Here is a 20721-nt window from a genome sequence, read left to right as displayed (position 1 = left end):
ATAAGATGCGGGTGCGTTGCTGTAAAATGCGTGATTTTTCTGCGCGAGTGCAAAGCGTTTTAATGCGTTTTGCACGCGCGTTAGAAAAATCGCCATGTTTGGTACCCAGATCCAAACCCGGACTTCATCACAGAAGTTCGGGTTTGGGTTAGGTGTTGTGTAGATTTTATTATTTTCCCTTATAACATGGTTATAAGGGAAAATAATAGCATTCTTAATACAGAATGCAAAGTAAATTAGGGATGGAGGGGTTAAAAACAAAAAAAAAAGTTAACTTACCTGCTCCATAGCTGCCAGTCTCTGTTCTATCTTCAGGACCTGGCAAAAGACCTGTGGTGACATCACTGTGCTCATCACATGGTCCAATCACATGGTTCATCACCATGGTGAGGGACCATGTGATTGGACAATGTGATGTGACGTCACCAGAGGTCCTTAGCCGGCAGCTCAACATTACAGAAGAAGACAGAGATCCGCAACTACGCCATCAAGTGGACTCGGTGAGTTAATTTTTTTTATTTTTAACCCCTCCATCACTATTTTACTTTGCATTCTGTATTAAGAATGCTATTATTTTCTCTTATAACCATGTTATAAGGGAAAATAATACAGATCGGGTCCCCAGCCCGATCGTCACCTAGCAACCATGCCTGAAAATCGCACCGCATCTGCACATGCTGCGATTTTCACGCAACACACAAGTGATGCGTGAAAATCACAGCTCATGTGCACAGCCCCATAGAAATTAATGGGTCCGAATTCAGTGCGGGTGCAATGCGTTCACCTCACGCATTGCACCCGCGTGGAATACTCGCCTGTGTGAAAGGGGCCTAAAATGCTCAGAAAAAACAAGCAAAAAATGAAATTTTTCAAAAAAATGCTGTGCATGCAACCACTGTTAATGACACATTCACACTAGATTTTGTTGTATGGTGTAAGGCAATTTTCTGAAATCATAAAATATGGACCAGCAAAATAAAGAAAAGTCTATAAAGTATAAAACATTTTATTTCCAGCTCTGCTAAATTTTTTTTAGATTCAGTGAAATTTTTATATCTAAACAAATAAATATCTAATACACAGTATTATTATGCTATTTTCCTGAAAACATTTCTTCAGCAGACTTTCATAAGTTTTCATAAAAGTTTTTTTTTCAGTTGTAAACAGTTTTGGGGTCAGGGAAAATAAATCTGACAGAAGGCAGTGTTATTGTGAGCTAAATTTCTTTCCGTAATTGAAACCAAATGTTTTACAGGTTGCATGCTGGGATCTCTGGCAGCTTCTATGCCATACACAGAAACTTTCTCAAAGACGTCTCACATCAGGCACATTACTGAACCTCCCTGCAAACATTTCCTTTGGAAACGGACGATTCTCTCCCCTTCAGCTCAGAATTTTGTTTTATAGATATACTTAGTTATGATTTTTTTCAGTGATTTATACTAGCATTTCTAATCCTATAATGGAACTATAATACTTTCTGTTTTTTGTGCTGTTTGTTTGATAATCATTATCTTACAAAGAGAAGTTCACAGTTACATGGAGCAAAACATACAAGAAATTATTGAGCGAATGAGGGACTGCTGCAGTTAAGTGCTAAGCCTTCCGAATCTCTGAAATCACAGGTCTCCATCTTGCAGAAACGTGATTATCAAGAAGGTAAGTTAACTTTTATAATGTTGTGTTGCGTTGCTTATACTTTTATTAATCCACACCGTCCGTGGAGCCTGTGCTTGGTCTAGTCTGGTTGATTAATATAATTTTATGGGTAACTACTGGAAGCTCTGCAATATTTTTCTGGCAAGATAATACTTACAGTTTGGCATGGTGTTGCTGGCCCCTCTTGTAGAAATGGAGATTAAACAAGCAAACCAACAGAGCTTTTATATTTTCAAAAAATTGCTATAATAGCCAAATAAGTGTTAATATTTTATATTTCATTATGCTACTGGGTGATACAAACCAATAACAGTTTAAAAAAATAATACAATTTTAGTTCAATAGTTATTTGCAATTTAATGAAAACAAACTCTAAACTTTGAGAGAACGAAGAAAATATTAGAATTTTTTTTATTGTTACGAATGTGGAATTATTAGAAATGTTATAGTTGTAATGTTAACCCTTTCACTACAAGAGGTTTTTACATTTTCATTTTTCTTCCCTATTCCTTGAGCCATAACTCTTTTTATATTTCCGTTCACATAGCTGTATGAGGGCTTATTTTTTGGTAAAGAAAAATATAAAATTCCTCCACAGTTTTACGGGTTTTGTTCCCACAGCGTTTCATTTGCAGCAAAACTGACTCATGTCCTTCATTCTCTGGGTTAGTCTGATTACAACTATACCACATATGTATAGTTTTTTTATGTCTAAATAGCGTAAAAAATAAATGTAAACTTTGATAATTCTTTTACATTTTTTTTACATCACCATATTCTGACCCCGATAACTTTTTTATACTTATGTCTACTGAGCTGTTTAGGTGCTCATTTTTGGCGGGACAATCCCTAGTTTTTATTGATACCATTACATGTACGGCGCTGGTAGCAAAAGGGTTAAAAGGGGAAAATAATGTAAATATGACGTATTTTTTATGTTAAAAGAGCAAAAACAATTATGGAAGATTGATAAAATGAAGGAAGGTAAAAGCTACTTTCACATGAAAGGGGAAAATTGCTGTGTGACATCAGTTTAAGTAACGGCTATAACACAGCCATTTTTAGAATAAATTGAAGTCACTGGGACTATTCACATGGCCATTTTTTAAGCGGCCAATGAACAACGGCTGTTAAAATATATGACATATCCAAATTTGGCCATTTTAACCACCAGATAGACCCCATTGAACAGCCATTTTGACAGGAGTGAACCCATCCGTTAAATACAGGTACAAAGGGCTTTTCATGGGTTAAGATAAAGAAATAAAAAATAAAAAAATTATTTCATCCACTTGAACTCGCAGGAAAACTCGCCCCTCACTGGATGCAGCAGAATGGGACCTGCACTACAAACATGATGACACCATCAAACTGGGAGCTGTCCTGCTGTCTCCAGTGAAGGTGACACTCACTCTTCAGGAAAGGACCTGTGCTCTCAGTATGATTACATCATCACCCACAGAGCGCAGGTCCTATCCTGCTGCATTTAGCGAGCAGATAGAGTCCTCACATGTTCAAGTGAATGATTTTATTTTATTTTTTTGCACAAGCAGAATGGGTGCCAAAATAAATGGTTACAAGTCATCTCTGCCCTGTTGCTTCATCCATTTCCTCAGAACACAAATTACTTGTACACTAGTTAGCAAAGTTCCTATCATAATAAACAGAACAATAAAATACCTAACCCACAAGATACTGCAGATGTCGTTATCACTAGTGATGAGCAAGCATGCTCGGCCGAAAACTTGTTCGGCTCAAGCATTGCTATGCTTGGCACATGGCAGTACTTGGTCGAGTACCACATGTGCTCGAGCGCCATGCTCAAGTCTCCTCCTCGCACGTTTTGCAGCTGCTAAGCAGCCAATAAATGTGCAGGTAAGTATTGCCATCACTGTAATAACAGTAGCCATGTTGGCTGCTGGCATCACAGTAATTGGCTGGCCGGAACGTATATAGCACCCAATGGCACGGGTTCGGCTAATTGCGAGTCAGGGAGAGCTTTGCTTAGGAAGTGACAGATAGTGTAGGGAGTTTGTGATCGTATTTTATTCAAGTGAATAACGTTTCAAAGACCCAAAAGTCCTTTTAAGGACTATTGTGTGTGGTTGGCAGCAATTTATTTTAGCAAAGTAGTACTATGTAGAGGGTGTCTGCAGTGACTTGTGACCTCCGTGCAATACCTTCTGTGTGTCAGGGGCAGAGATAGGGAAAAAGTTTGAATACAGAAAACACAATTTTTTTCCCCATAATCTATCCACATTTTTGTTGTCAACGGTGTAATCCGTGAATTGTGTGATCTGCACGTCAATACATTTTGTGGTTGTCAGGGCCAGATACAAGGAAAAATTGGAATTCAGAAAACACTTTTTTTCCCCCTAATCTATCCACATTTTTGCTGTCAATGGTGCAATCTGTGAATTGTCAGATCTGCGCTGCAATACCTTGTGTGGTTGTCAGGGCCAGACATAGTAAAAAAAAATAGAATATAGAAAACAGTATTTTCCCCTATAATCTATCCACATTTTTGCTGTCAACGGTGCAATTAGTGAATTGTGTGATCTGCGCTTCAATACATTGTGTGGTTGTCAGGGCCAGATATAGGGAAAAAACTGCACCGCTGAACGGAAAATAGGCCCTTATTTTTTTCCACTCATACACTCCACAAAAGGCTTTAGAACATATAACTGCACCGCTAAACGGAAAATATATTTTTCTTTTTTCCACTTATACACTCCACAAAAGGCTTTAGAACATATAACTGCACCGCTGAACGACAAATATATTTTTCTTTTTTCCACTCATACACTCCACAAAAGGCTTTAGAACATATAACTCCACCATTGAACGGCAAATAGGCCCTTGTTTTTTTCCACTTATACATGACACAAAAGGCTTTAGAACATATAACTGCACCGCTGAACGGCAAATATATTTTCTTTTTTCCACTTACAGCCAGGTCCATAAATATTAGGACATGGGCAAATCGCAAACTCAGAATAGCATACTCATTACTCACAAGACATAAATCATTTGGTGGAATTGGAGTACCTAACATAAAAGCCACCCATACAGCAATACAAGTTGAAATAATATCAAAATGGAAAAAGGAATTAAACACTAACTGGGCCCAGATAGAAAGTCACCTGGTCTCACCTACCACCCTCAAAGCTCTCAGCTCAAGAGGGTCTCTCCACTAACATACTCCACTGTAGTGTGTTGGAGGGACTTTCATATCAGAGCGGACGGGGAACCATTATTTACATGTAAAGTACCTATCCAGTATTTAAACATCTACATACAAGATTTAGATAATTCAGGCTGGATACAGAAAGGCATCACGTTAATCTCCCACTTAATTTCCAATGAAACAATACTCACCTTTGAACAGCTTAGGAACACCTATTCTATACCAAATACAGAATTTTTTAAATATCTGAGAATAAGACATTTCCTAGCTGACAAATATGAAGGAATTGAGACGGGACACGCATAGTTGTTGCCAATACTTCAAACCACCACCAAAATAATGAGATATGCGTATGGATTGATTGATTCCCATAATGCGTTCAGGAAAACCAGACCAATCTTGCACTGGGAAAAGGACTTGGAATGCTCCTTTGACGCACAGCAATGGACATCTGCATTGCATGTAATAAATTTAGCCTGCAAATGTAGTACACACTACGAGGCAGCAATGAAAACTCTATTAAGGTGGTATATAACCCCTGATTGACTACATAAAATATATCATACAACATTACCAATGTGCTGGAGACAATGTGGCCAGAGGGGAACTCTGCTCCACATCCTGTGGTCTTGTCCTTTCCTGACCGCATATTGGGATGACGTCTTCCAAATGCTCACTTCCATTTTGGGACTCACGCTGCATAAAATAGCAAACAGAGCAATACTCTATTTTGATCTGGATATAGTCCCAAGGAGAGACAGAATAATATGCTGTAAAATATTGGTAATAGCTAAGCTAATAATCACACGACATTGGAAGGAAAAAGGGGCCCTACCACTAGATGAAGTGCTATCTACCGTTGCCTACCGTTATGAAAGAGCACTGACTCCCTCCATCATGTCAACGGCATATCTATACCTTACCTGGGGCCTTTGGTTCAAGAGCGCCTATGGTGTTACGACGCAAAACACTCCATAAAAAATTATGATAAATATGTGTATTATCCAACCTACCTTAAAAAAAACTCCAAAAATGATGTCTGGCAAGTTAAACACTGTTATTTAATGTATATTATTATTATTATTATTTCCGTTCAGCTGTGCAGTTACAAGTTCTAAAGCATTTTGTGTTGTGTATAAATGGAAAAAAATAAGGGACTTTTTGCTGTTAAGCTATGCAGTTATATGATCTAAAGCCCTTCTGTGGAGTGTATAAGTGGGAAAAAGATAAATATTTTGCCGTTCAGCGGTGCATGTATATGTTCTAATGCCTTTTTGTGGAGTTTATAAGTGGAAAAAAGAAAAATATATTTGCCATTCAGCAGTGCAGTTATATATTCTATAAATATATATATATATATTCGAAAAAAATAAGGGCCTATTTGTCGTTCAGCGGTGCAGTTACAGTGCTGCCCATAATTATTCATACCCCTGGCAAATTTTGACTTAAAGTTACTTTTATTCAACCAGCAAGTACTTTTTTGACAGGAAATGACAGGTGTCTCCCAAAAGATAATAAGACGATGTACAAGAAGCATTATTGTGGAAAAGAAAAATTTCTCAGCTTTTATTTACATTTGAGCAAAAAGTGTCCAGTCCAAAATTATTCATACCCTTCTCAATAATCAATAGAAAAGCCTTTATTGGCTATTACAGCAATCAAACGCTTCCTATAATTGCAGACCAGCTTTTTGCATGTCTCCACAGGAATTTTTGCCCATTCATTTTTAGCAATGAGCTCCAAATCTTTCAGGTTGGAGGGTCTTCTTGCCATCACCTTGATCTTTAGCTCCCTCCACAGATTCTCAATTGGATTTAAGTCTGGACTTTGGCTGGGCCACTCCAAAACGTTAATGTTGTTGATTGCTAACCATTTCTTCACCATTTTTGCTGTGTGTTTTGGGTCATTGCCATGCTGAAATGTCCACTGGTGCCCAAGGGCAAGTTTCTCTGCAGATTGCCTGATGTTGTCATTGAGAATCCTCATGTATTGCTCTTTTTTCATGGTGCCGTTTACTGTGATTAGGATCCCTGGTCCATTGGCTGAAAAAACAAAACAAAGCATTAGGTTCCCACCACCATGTTTGACAGTGGGGATGGTGTTCTTTGGGTTGAAGGCTTCTCCTTTTTTACGCCAAATGAAGGAAACATCATTGTGACCAAACAATTAAATTTTTGTTTCATCTGACCATAACACAGAAGACCAGAAGTCTTCTTCTTTGTCCATATGAGATTTTGCAAAGGTTAAGCGAGCTTTTGTGTGCTTTATCTGGAGAAGTGGAACCCAGCAGTGTGCAGTGTCCGTTGGATTGTCTGCCTTGAGACATTGCCACCAGCAGAGCCCAGATGGCCTTGGTGGTGATCCTTGGATTCTTTTTCACCTCTCTAACTATCCTCCTGGCCAGCACAGGTGTCACTTTTGGCTTCCGACCACATCATCTGAGATTTTCCACAGTGCGGAACATCTTGTATTTTTTGCTCAAATGTAAATAAAAGCTGATAATTTTTTCCACCCACAATAATGCCTCTTGTACATTGTCTTATTATCTTTTCTATTATCTTTTCTATTATCTTTTCTATTACATTGTCTTATTATCTTTTCTATTATCTTATCTATGTCATTTCCCGTCAAAAAATTATTGCTGGTTGAATAAAAGTAACTTTAAGTCAAAATTTTACAGGGGTATGAATAATTATGGGCAGCACTGTATATGTTCTAAAGCCTTTTGTGGAGTGTATAAGTGGAAAAAAGAAAAATATATTTACTAGAGGTGGGACGAATCCAATTTTTTTCGAATTCGAATCCGAATCCGAAAAGGTTCTCGAATATATTGAATCTTTCGAATCTCGAATCCTACGAATCCTGTACATAATTGTGTGAACGTACGGCGTAAGAAACAGAGTCAGACCGCGTCAGTTTGTCTGAACCTCCACCTCCCAGTCACGGTCGCACCCTATATGACCGCGATGACCCCTGCTCCTATCACTACAGAACATACAGGGTAATACAGCCACATACCTCTTACATCCAGTGACGTCTCTTGTAGATGTTCTCTTTCCTCATCTTCTCCTTTCAGACCTTCAGACCAGACCACCATTTTTCAGCCATTTTTCGTCTCTGCAGCTTGACAAAAAAAAAAAATCTTATTTTACTACTTTTCCATCATCCTCCCATCTTCTGGACAAATCATCCTAACACCCCCAATACTGTGCCGCTGTGCTTCCCAATACTATACCGCAGAAACAGATAATACCCCTGATAATACTAGTACCACACAGAGCCCCCCCATATAAAATACCCCTTCTTTGTGGTCTCAGTAGATGCCCCCATAGTGCCCCCCAATAATGTGCCAATAAGAAGTGGCCCCACAGTGCCACCCAATAATGTGCCAGTAAGTTTCCCCATAGATGCCCCCCTAATCATGTGCCAGTATCAAGTGCGGAGTGCCTCTCTCCTCCCCCCATGTGCCCGTATCATAGTGCCACCTCTCCCCATAATGTGCCCGTATCATAGTGCCACCTCCCCCATAATGTGCCCGTATCATAGTGCCATCTCCCCCCATAATGTGCCCGTATCATAGTGCCTCCTCCCCCCATAATGTGCCCGTATCATAGTGCCTCCCCCCAATGTGCAAGTAGTATCATAGTGCCTCTCACCTCTCCCCCTGGCATTCACAGATCCCCCCATCCTATAACAGTGCCATCCACAGACCCCCCTACCCCATAACAGTGCCATCCACAGACCCCCCCACCCCATAACAGTGCCATCCACAGACCCCCCCACCCCATAACAGTGCCATCCACAGACCCCCCCACCCCATAACAGTGCCATCCACAGAGCCCCCCACCCCATAACAGTGCCATCCACAGACCCCCCCCACCCCATAACAGTGTCATCCACAGACCCCCCCATTGCCGCTCCAGTAGTTAAAAAAAAAAGTGTAATTCTGATTAATAATGAATGAATGAATCTTACTTACAGGGCTACTGCTATCGTAACAGGCCGGCCGGGCAGACGAGCAGCAGCGTCACTGACTGACGTCACCTGCTTGTGCCGCCTGCTTTATGAATGAAGCAGGCGGCGCAAGCAGGTGACGTCAGTCAGTGACGCTGCCGCTCATCTGCCCGGCCGGCCTGTTACGATAGCAGTAGCCCTGTAAGTAAGATTCATTGAATGTTATACTACAAACAGAGGGGGCAGCATGATTATTAATCAGAATTACACATTTTATAAATACTGGAGCGGAGGGGCCGGAGCACAGTGAACGCACCGGCCCCCAGCTCCGCCTCCCAGTCCCTCCCACCGGATTCGTCGAATTCGTTTCAGGCAAATTACGTCGGGATTCGAGTCCACGAATCCCACGAATCCAGCAAGATTCGAGTGATTCGTGGATTCGACGAATCCCCCGTCCCATCTCTAATATTTACAGTTCAGCAGTGCAGTTATATGTTCTAAAGCCCTTTTGTGGAGTGTATAAGTGGAAAAAAGAAAAATATATTTTCCTTTTAGCGGTGCAGTTATATGTTCTAAAGCTTTTTGTGTTGTGTATAAACGGAAACAAATAAGGGACTATGCGCCGATCAGCAATGCAGTTCTATGATCTAAAGCACTTCTGTTGGAGTGTACAAGTGGAAAAAAGAAATATATATTTGCCGTTCAGTGGTGCAGTTATTTGTTCTAAAGCCCTTTTGTGGAGTATATAAGTGAAATAAAGAAAAATATATTTTCCATTTAGCGGTGGGAAGAAAGTGCCTATTTGCCGTTCAGCGGTGCAGTTATATGCTCTAAAGCCCTTTTTGTCGTGTAGTAGTGGCAAAAGAAAAATATATTTGCCGTTCAGCGGTCCAATTATATGTTGTAAAGCCTTTTCAGCACACCAACTGGCGGTGCTGAAGTTGGTGGTGAAGGTATTACGCTGACCGGATGAGGAGCCGGTAGAGGATGAGTAAGCGGAGTAAGAGGAGGAAGCAACAGGAGGCAAACTGAAGCTCCCTGCAATCCACGGTGCTGGAAGGACATGCACCAAACTGCTACGCACCTCTGCATTTACTTTGCTGTTATGGAGATATAACGTCCCTGACCGTGCTTACTGGTCCACGTATCCGTAGCTAGGTGTACCTTGCCACAGATGGCGTTGCGCAGTGCACACCTGATTTTCTCCCCATTTGGCAGTGCAGGGATGGGATGGCACTCCTCGAAAAGTAGTGGTGGCTGGGCATGACATACTGTGGGACAGCACAGCCAAAAGGCTTTTAAAACTCTCCGTCTCCACCAGACGGAATTACAGCATTTCAAAGGCCAGTAATTTTGAAATGCTGGCATTCAGGGCCAGTGATCGAGGGTGGGTAGGGGGGTACTTCCTCTTCCGCTCCAGTGTTTGGGAGATGAAGATGCTTGGTGACCCAGGTGGTGGTGTTGCTGGCAGATCCTCTGTTTGCGGGGTGGCAGGTGCCACTGTTACTCCAGAGGTGGATGAAAAGGCAGAGACTGCAGCAGAAAAGGAAGCAGGAGGAGCCAGAGACCTTTCTTGGTTTTTGAGGTGTCTACTCCACTGCAGCTCGTGCTTTGCACTTAAATGCCTGGTCATGCAGGTTGTGCTCAGGTTGAGAACGTTTATGCCTCGCTTCAGGCTCTGATTGCACAGCGTGCAAACCACTCGTGTCTTGTCGTCAGCACATTTTCTGAAGAACTGCCACACCAGGGAACTCCTTGGAGCTGGCTTTGGTGTGCTCGGTCCCTTGCTTTGGTGGGCAGTAGCAGGCGTACTGTCCAGGGGACGGCCGCTCCACTTTTGCACCCAGCTCCCTCTTCTGTTGTGCTGGTGGCTCTCTTCGACCACCACCTCTTTCTCCGAACTACACAAGTCACTGGAATGACCTTGATTCCATGTGGGGTCGAGGACCTCATCGTCCTCCACATTATCTTCCACCCAGTCTTCACCCCTGCCCTACTTGTCGGTCTGCACACTTTTGAAACCCACAGCAGTTGACACCTGTGTTTCGTCATCATCCGAGACGTGCTGCGATGGTCCGCCCATGTACACATCTTGAAACATAAGTGGTTGGGCATCGGTGCACTCAATCTCTTCCACATCTGGGGCAGGGCTAGGTGGATGACCCTGGGAAACCCTGCTAGCAGAGTCATCAAAAAGCAGAAGAGACTGCTGCTTGACTTGGGGCTCAGACTGTTTGGCTGATTTGCAAGGGGGTAAGGTGAAAGACTGATGGACAACGGCTGCAGGTGCCAACTCTGATCTTTGAGCAGGAGACTGGGTGGGAGACAATGTGAAGGAACTGGAGGCACTGTCAGCAACCCAATCTACTATCGCCTGTACTTGTTCTGGCCTCACCATTCGTTGAGCCGCATTAGGCCGGACCAAATACCGCTAAGGTTCTGTCGCATACTCGCACCTGAGGAAGGTGTTTCAATTTGTGCATGTAGGTGGCACAGATCGACCATGTCCTCTTCCTGCAACAGGAGCTCCACCAGCAGCACCATGACCGGAGCCACTTCCCTTATTTGACACTCTCCTCATTCTACTCTAGTTTAGGATAATTTTTGTTACTAACAGAATATGAGTGGTACGTAAAGCTTCTATTTTACACTTAAATAGGCTGAAAAATGCCAAAATTCTGTGTTTTGGCAAAAAAAAAAAAAGCTGTAATTTTACTCAGACAATGTAATTGGAGTATCTACGGCCTTTCTGTCACACTGTAATATGCTGAAAAATGCCAAATTTGAGTGTTTTGGCAAAAAAAGCTGTATTTTTACTCAGACAATGTAACGTGAGTATCTATGGCCTTTCTGTCACACTGTAATATGCTGATAAATGCCAAAATTTAGTATTTTGGCAAAAGAAGCTGTAATTTTACTATGAAAATAGAACTGGAGTATCTACGGTCTTTCTGTCAAACTGTAATATACTGAAAAAACACCAAATTTTTGTGTTTTGGCAAATAAAAGCTGTTATTTTACTCAGACAATGTACCTGAAGTATCTAACGCCTTTCTGTCACACTGTAATATGCTGAAAAATGCAAAATTTTAGTGTTTTGGCAAAAAAAGCTGTATTTTTACTCAGACAATGTAACGTGAGTATATATGGCCTTTCTGTCACACTGTAATATGCTGAAAAATGCCCAATTTTTGTGTTTTGTCCAAAAAAGCTGTATTTTTACTCAGACAATGTAACTTGAGTATCTACGGCCTTTCTGTCACATTGTAATATTTAGAAAATGGCAAATTTGAGTGTTTTGTCAAAAAAAAGCTGTAATTTTACTCAGACAACGTAACTGGAGTATTTAACCGCCTCCGGACCGCCTAACGCAGGATTGCGTTCTGGAGGCGGTCGATTCATTCCTCTTCGACGCGCTGGCGAGACGCGAGATTTCCTGTGAACGCGCGCACACAGGAGCGCACGTTCACAGGAACTGCAGGTAAACGAGCTGATCTACAGCCTGTCAGCGGCGATCATTCGCTGGCAGGCTGTAGATGCGTTTTTTTTTAACCCCTGAAAGGTATATTAGATGCTGTTTTGTTAACAGCGTCTAATATACCTGCTACCTGGTCCTCTGGTGGTCCCTTTTGCTTGGATCGACCACCAGAGGACACAGGCAGCTCTGTAAAGTAGCACAAAATACCACTACACAACACCCCCCCCCCCGTCACTGTCTAACCCCTTATTAACCCCTGATCACCCCATATTAGACTCCCTGATCACCCCCCTGTCATTGATCACCCCCCTGTAAGGCTCCATTCAGACATCCGTATGTGTTTTGCGGATCCACGGATCCACGGATCGGATCCGCGGATCCGCAAAACACATACGGACGTCTGAATGGAGCCTTACAGGGGTGTGATCAATGACAGGGGGGTGATCACCCCATATAGACTCCCTGATCACCACCCTGTCATTGATCACCCCCCTGTAAGGCTCCATTCAGACGTCCGTATGTGTTTTGCGGATCCACTGATCCGCGGATCCGCAAAACACATACGGACGTCTGAATGGAGCCTTACAGGGGCGTGATCACCCCATATAGACTCCCTGATCACCCCCCTGTCATTGATCACCCCCCTGTAAGGCTACATTCAGACATCCGTATGTGTTTTGCGGATCCGCAAAACACATTCGGACGTCTGAATGGAGCCTTACAGGGGGGTGATCAATGACAGGGGGGTGATCACCCCATATAGACTCCCTGATCATTCCCCTGTCATTGATCACCCCCCTGTAAGGCTCCATTCAGACGCCCGTATGTGTTTTGCGGATCCGCGGATCCACAGATCCGCAAAACACGGACACCGGCAATGTGCTTTCCGCATTTTGCAGATCCGCACATTGCCAGAACTAAAAAGAAAATGCCTTTTCTTGTCCACAAGAATAGGACATGTTCTATAGGCTCTACAAAAAACGCAGTGTTCGCCCGATCAGGCCTGATCTTGTGCGCACATTTGCTTTCAGTCCGCCCCACCGCAGTGACAGAATATTTTTTTTCTGATCACTGCAAAAACACAGTAAAATCGCTGCGGCGCTATTAAGATCACTTTTGAGGGGCATGGCGAGTTCATAGAAGATATTATTATTTTGGCACAAGTTAGCGGGAATCTTTTATTTATTTTTTATTTTTCTTACAAAGTCTCATATTCCACTAACTTTTGACAAAAAATAAAATCTCACATGAACTCACCATACCCCTCACGGAATCCAAATGCGTAAAAATTTTTGGACATTTATATTCCAGACTTCTTCTCACGCTTTAGGGCCCCTAAAATGCCAGGGCAGTATAAATACCCCACATGTGACCCCATTTTGGAAAGAAGACACCCCAAGGTATTCCGTGAGGGGCATGGCGAGTTCATGTAAAATTATATTTTTTGTCACAAGTTAGTGTAATATGAGACTTTGTAAGAGAAAAAAATAAATAAAAATAAAAAAATAAATCATTTTCCACTAACTTGTGCTAAAAAAAATATATTCTAGGAACTCGCCATGCCCCTCACGGAATACCTTGGGGTGTCTTCTTTCCAAAATTGGGTCACTTGTGGGGTATTTATACTTCCCTGGTATTTTAGGGGCCCTAAAGCTTGAGAAGAAGTTTGGAATCCAAATGCGTAAAAAATGCCCTGTGAAATCGTAAAGATTCTCATTGGAATTTGGGCCCCTTTGCGCACCTAGGCTGCAAAAAAGTGTCACACATGTGGTATTGCCGTACTCAGGAGAAGTAGGGCAATGTGGTTTGGGTGTATTTTTACATATACCCATACTGTGTGAGATAAATATCTCTGTAAATGACAACTTTTCCCATTTCTTTATACAAAGTTGTCATTTTACAGAGATATTTCTCTCACCCAGCATGGGTATATGTAAAAATACACCCCAAAACACATTTCCCTACTTCTCCTGAGTACGGCGATACCACATGCGTGACACTTTTTTGCAGCCTAGGTGCGCAGAGGGGCCCAAATTCCAATGAGAATCTTTTAGGATGGACTTCTTCTCACACTTTAGGGCCCCTAAAATGCCAGGGCAGTATAAATACCCCACATTTTGGAAATAAGACACCCCAAGGTATTCTGTGAGGGGCATGGAAAGTTCATAGAAGTTATTTTTTTTAGTTGCGCAAAGGGGCCCAAATTCCAAAGAGTATCTTTACGATTTCACAGGGCATTTTTTACGCATTTGGATACCAGACTTCTCACGCTTTAGGGCCCCTAAAATGCCAGGGCAGTATAAATACGCCACAAGTGACCCCATTTTGGAGAGAAGACACCCCAAGGTATTCCGTGAGGGGTATAGTGAGTTCATGTAAAATTTTATTTTTTGTCTAAAGTTAGTGGAATATGAGATTTTGTAAGAACAAAAAAAAAAAAAAAAAAAAAAACATTTTCCGCTAATTTGTGCCAAAAAAATAATAATTCTAGGAACTCGCCATGCCCCTCACGGAATACCTTGGGGTGTCTTCTTTCCAAAATGGGGTCACTTATGGGGTATTTATACTCCCCTGGCATTTTAGGGCCCCTAAAGCGTGAGAAGTAATTTGGAATCCAAATGCGTAAAAAATGCTCTGTGAAATCCTAAAGGTGCTCTTTAGAATTTGGGCCCCTTTGCGCACCTAGGCTGCAAAAAAGTGTCACACATGTGGTATCGCCGTACTCAGGAGAAGTTGGGCAATGTGTTTTGGGGTGTCTTTTTACATATACCCATGCTGGGTGAGAGAAATATCTCTCTAAAATGACAACTTTGTATAAAAAAATTGGAAAAGTTGACTTTTAGAGAGATATTTCTCTCACCCAGCATGAATATATGTAAAAATACACCCCAAAAACACATTGCCCTACTTCTTCTGAGTACGGCGATACCACATGTGTGACACTTTTTTGCAGCCTAGGTGCGCAAAGGGGCCAAAATTCCAAAGAGTATCTTTACGATTTCGCAGGGCATTTTTTACGCATTTGGATTCCAGACTTGTTCTCACGCTTTAGGTCCCCTAAAATGCCAGGGCAGTATAAATACCCCACAAGTGACCCCATTTTGGAAAGAAGACACCCCAAGGTATTCTGTGAGGGGCATGGTGAGTTCCTAGAATTATTATTTTTTTGGCACAAGTTAGCGGAAATTTTTTTTTTTTGTTTGTTTTTTTGTTCTTACAAAGTCTCATATTCCACTAACTTTAGACAAAAAATAAAATTTTACATGAACTCACTATACCCCTCACGGAATACCTTGGGGTGTTTTCTCTCCAAAATGGGGTCATTTGTGGGGTGTTTTTACTGTCTGGGCATTGTATAACCTCAGGAAACATGACAGGTGCTCAGAAAGTCAGAGCTGCTTCAAAATGCGGAAATTCACATTTTTGTACCATAGTTTGTAAACGCTATAACTTTTGCGCAAACCAATAAATATACACATATTGCATTTTTTTTATCAAAGACATGTAGAACAATACATTTAGAGAAAAATTTATATAGAAATGTAGTTTTATTTGAAAAATTTTACAACTGAAAGTGAAAAATGTCATTTTTTGGCAAAAATTTCGGTCAATTTCGATTAATAACAAAAAAAGTTAAAATGTCAACAGCAATAAAATACCACCAAATGAAAGCTCTATTAGTGAAAAGAAAAGGAGGTAAAATTCATTTGGGTGGTAAGACCGAGCATTAAACCGTGAAAGTAGTGTAGTGCAGAATTGTAAAAAGTGGTCTGGTCATTAAGGGGGTTTATGCTAGGGGAGCTTTCTATCACACTGTAATATGCAAAAAATTTCCAAATTTTTGTGTTTTGGTAAAAAAAAGCTGTAATTTTACTCAGACAATGTAACTGGAGTATCTATCACCTTTCTGCCACACTGTAATATGCTGATAAATGCCAAAATTGAGTGTTTTGGCAAAAAAAAAGCTGTAATTTTACTAAGAAATTAGAACTGGAGAATCTATGGCCTTTCTGTCCCACTGTAATATGCTGAAAAATGCCAAATTTGAATGTTTTGGCAAATAAAAGCAGTAATTTTACTCAGACAATGTAACGTGAGTATCTATGCCCTTTCTGTCACACTGTAATATGCTGATAAATGCCAAAATTTTGTGTTTTGGCAAAAAAAGATGTTATTTTACTAAGAAATTAGAACTGGACTATCTATGGCCTTTCTGTCACATTTTAATATGCTGATAAATGACAAAATTGAGTGTTTTGGCAAAAAAAAGCTGTAAGTTTACAAAAAAAAATTGAACTGGAGTAACTACGCCCTTTCTGTCACACTGTAATATGCTGAAAAATGCCAAATTTAAGTGTTTTGGCAAAAAATGCTGTAATTTTACTCAGACAATGTAACTGGAGTATCTAACGCCTTTATGTCAAACTGTAATATGCTGTTAAATGCCAAATTTGAGTGTTTTGGCAAAAAAAAGCTGTCATTTTACTCAGACAATGTAATTGGAGTATCTAACGCCTTTCTGTCAATCTGTAATATGCTGATAAATGCCAAAATTGATTGTTTTGGCAAAAAAAAGCTGTAATTTTACTAAGAAAATAGAACTGGAGTAACTACGGCCTTTCTGTCACAATGTATGCTGTAAAAAGCCAAATTTTAGTGTGTTGCCAAAAAAAGATATAATTTTACTCAGACAAAGTAACTGTACTATCTCTGGCCTTTCTGTCGCACTGTAATATGCAGAAAAATTCTAAATTTTAGCGTTTAGGCAAAAAAAAAGCTGTAATTTCACTCAGACAATGTAACTGGAGTATCTAACGCCTTTCTGTCACACTGTAATATGCTGATAAATGCCCAAATTGAGTGTTTTGGCAAAAAAAAGCTGTAATTTTACTCAGACAACGTAACTGGAGTATCTACAACCTTTCTGTCATACTGCAATATGCTGAAAAAGGACAATATTTTGTGGATTGGCAAAAATAAAATGGTCGCCGGTGCCAGTGAATGGATTTTTCTTTGTCACTGGGCTCAGGGCAGGGTAAAAAAATGGTGCACTGCACCCACAAAAGAAAATCGCTGGATATGGCTGAGTTCAACAAGCACTGTTCTGAATTTGGAATAGAGAATCTTTCCTACTCTGTCTCTAACAGCACCAGCAGCATCCTTTCCATGCGCTAATAAGAGCTGATGTGACGTGCGGCGCTACGTGACTCAGCCTTATATAGAGGCTGGGTCATATTCTGCACTGGCCAATCACAGTTATGCCATTAGTAGGCAATGCTGTGATGGCTTCTAAGGGCACAGAGTTAAACGCTTGTTGATTGGCTGCTCTGCAGCCTTTCAAAAAGCGGCATTAACTCGCGAACACTGAACCCAAACCCAAACTTTTACTGAAATGTTCGGGTTTTTGTCCGGGGTCCAAAAACCGTAATGTTCGGTACGAACCCGAACTTTACAGTTTGGGTTCGATTAACTCTGTTCTGAATCCTTTTTTGTCATTTATGAGTGGAAAAAAATAAGGGACTATTTGCAATTCAGAAATGCAGTTATATGATCTAAAGCCCTTCTGTGAAGTGTATAAGTGGAAAAAAATATATATAATTGATGTTCAGTTGTGGAGTTATATGATCTAAAGCCTTTTGTGGAGTGTATAAGTGGAAAAAAGAAAAATATATTTGTTGTTCAGGGGTACAGTTATATGTTCTAAAGCCTTTTGTGGAGTGTATAAGTGAAAAAAATATATATATATTTGCCGTTCAGTGGTGCAGTTTTATGTTCTAAAGCTCTTTTGTGGAGTGTGTAAGTGGAAAAATATGAATATATTTTTTCCATTTAGCGGTGCAATTATATGTGATAAAGTCCTTTTTGTCGTGTATTAGTGGCAAAAGAAAAAAATATTTATCAGCGATCAGTGGAAAAAAATAAGAGCCTATTTGCCATTCTGCGGTGCAGTTATATGTTCTAAAACCTTTTGTGTTGTGTATAAGTAGAAAAAAGAAAAATATATTTGCCGTTCAGCGGTGCAGTTATATGTTCTAAAGCGCTTTTGTGGAGTGTATAAGTGGAAAAAAATATATATATATATTTGCAGTTCAACGGTGCAGTTATATGTTCTAAAGCCTTTTGTGTCGTGTATAAGTGGGAAAAAAAGGGCCTATTTCCCATTAAGTAATGCATTTATATGATCTAAAGCCCTTCTGTGGAGTGTATAAGTGGGAAAAAATATATATTTGTCGTTCAGCGGTGCAGTTATATGTTCTAGCCTTTTGTGGAATGTATAAGTGGAAAAAAGAAAAATATATTTTCTGTTTAGCAGTGCAGTTATATGTAGAGTTGAGCGAACACCTGGATGTTCGGGTTCGAGAAGTTCGGCCGAACTTCCCGGAAATGTTCAGGTTCGGGATCCGAACCCGACCCGAACTTCGTCCCGAACCCGAACCCCATTGAAGTCAATGGGGACCCGAACTTTTCGGCACTAAAAAGGCTGTAAAACAGCCCAGGAAAGAGCTAGAGGGCTGCAAAAGGCAGCAACATGTAGATAAATCCCCTGCAAACAAATGTGGATAGGGAAATGAATAAAAATAAAAATAAAATAAATAAAAATTAACCAATATCAATTGGAGAGAGGTCCCATAGCAGAGAATCTGGCTTCACGTCAGCAGAGAATCAGTCTCTTCATGCCATAGCAGAGAATCTGGCTTCACGTCACCCACCACTGTAACAGTCCATTGTCATATATTTAGGCCCCGGCACCCAGGCAGAGGAGAGAGGTCCCGTAACAGAGAATCTGGCTTCATGTCAGCAGAGAATCAGTCTGCATGTCCTAGCAGAGAATCATGCTTTACGTCACCCAACACTGGAACAGTCCATTGTCAGATATTTAGGCCCAGGCCCCCAGGCAGAGGAGAGAGGTCCCGTAACAGAGAATCTGGCTTCATGTCAGCAGAGAATCAGTCTGCATGTCATAGCAGAGAATCAGGCTTTACGTCACCCACCACTGGAACAGTCCATTGTAAGATATTTAGGCTGAGGCCCCCAGGCAGAGGAGAGAGGTCCTGTAACAGAGAATCTGGCTTCATGTCAGCAGAGAATCAGCCTGCATGTCCTAGCAGAGAATCATGCTTTACGTCACCCAACACTGGAACAGTCCATTGTCAGATATTTAGGCCCAGGCACCCAGGCAGAGGAGAGAGGTCCCATAACAGAGATTCAGGCTTCATGTCAGCAGAGAATCAGTCTTCATGTCATAGCAGAGAATCAGGCTTCATGTCACCCACCACTGGAACAGGCCACTGACAGATATTTTTAGGTCCCGGCACCCAGACAGAGGAGAGGTTCTTTCAACTTTGGGTTGCCCCGCAATATAATGGTAAAATGAAAATAAAAATAGGATTGAATGAGGAAGTGCCCTGGAGTACAATAATATATTGTTAAGGGGAGGTAGTTAATGTCTAATCTGCACAAGGGATGGACAGTTCCTGTGGGATCCATGCCTGGTTAATTTTTATGAACGTCAGCTTGTCCACATTGGCTGTAGACAGGCGGCTGCGTTTGTCTGTAATGACGCCCCCTGCCGTGCTGAATACACGTTCAGACAAAACGCTGGCCGCCGGGCAGGCCAGCACCTCCAAGGCATAAAAGGCTAGCTCTGGCCACGTGGACAATTTGGAGACCCAGAAGTTGAATGGGGCCGAACCATCAGTCAGTACGTGGAGGGGTGTGCACAGGTACTGTTCCACCATCTTATTGAAATGTTGCCTCCTGCTAACACGTTCCGTATCAAACTGTGCTTTGATGGACATTAAATAACTTGACCAGCTAAAACAGTAATGACAGATTTGGATGAATATAAATGTGAGGCCTATTTTTTAGGCGCTGGGTGACAGGTATACGTTTAATCACAGAATTAGACTTGGATCTGCACTGTAGCGTGTGTGTGAAGTTCTTGAGAATGACCCTATCAGCACCTTGAATCTAATCTACCCTTTTAGGGATAGATTTAAAGTAGGCCTGATACAGCAGAAACCACTAATTTTGAGAATTGCAAAATTGGGAATTGTTTTTCAACCCAGAACAAAAACTGTGCTTTGACGGACACTAAATAACTTGACCAGCTAAAACAGTAATGACAAATTTGGATGAATATAAATGTGAGGCCTATTTTTTAGGCGCTGGGTGACAGGTATACATTTAATCACAGAATTAGACTTGGATCTGCACTGTAGCGTGTGTGTGAAGTTCTTGAGAATGACCCTATCAGCACCTTGAATCTAATCTACCCTTTTAGGGATAGATTTAAAGTAGGCCTGATACAGTAGAAACCACTAATTTTGAGAATTGCAAAATTGGGAATTGTTTTTCAACCCAGAACAAAAACTGTGCTTTGATGGACATTAAATAACTTGACCAGCTAAAACAGTAATGACAGATTTGGATGAATATAAAT

At 41.1% G+C, this 20721-nt stretch overlaps 1 protein-coding gene across 1 annotated transcript in view; it reads left to right on the top strand.

Annotated features, from left to right (window-relative positions):
- The first annotated feature begins 1312 nt into the window (after window positions 1-1312).
- The window catches only part of DDR2 (discoidin domain receptor tyrosine kinase 2), a 1651236-nt gene continuing 1631827 nt past the window's right edge, over window positions 1313-20721 (top strand). Inside the window, exon 1 of the mRNA XM_040407250.1 lies at window positions 1313-1659. The gene's annotated coding sequence lies outside the window, so the exon portion shown is untranslated. The remainder of the gene's footprint in view (window positions 1660-20721) is intronic.

The sequence above is a fragment of the Bufo bufo genome, chromosome 9, assembly GCF_905171765.1.
Source record: "Bufo bufo chromosome 9, aBufBuf1.1, whole genome shotgun sequence".
NCBI lineage: Eukaryota > Metazoa > Chordata > Amphibia > Anura > Bufonidae > Bufo > Bufo bufo.
This window is presented reverse-complemented; position numbering and strand designations above follow the sequence as displayed.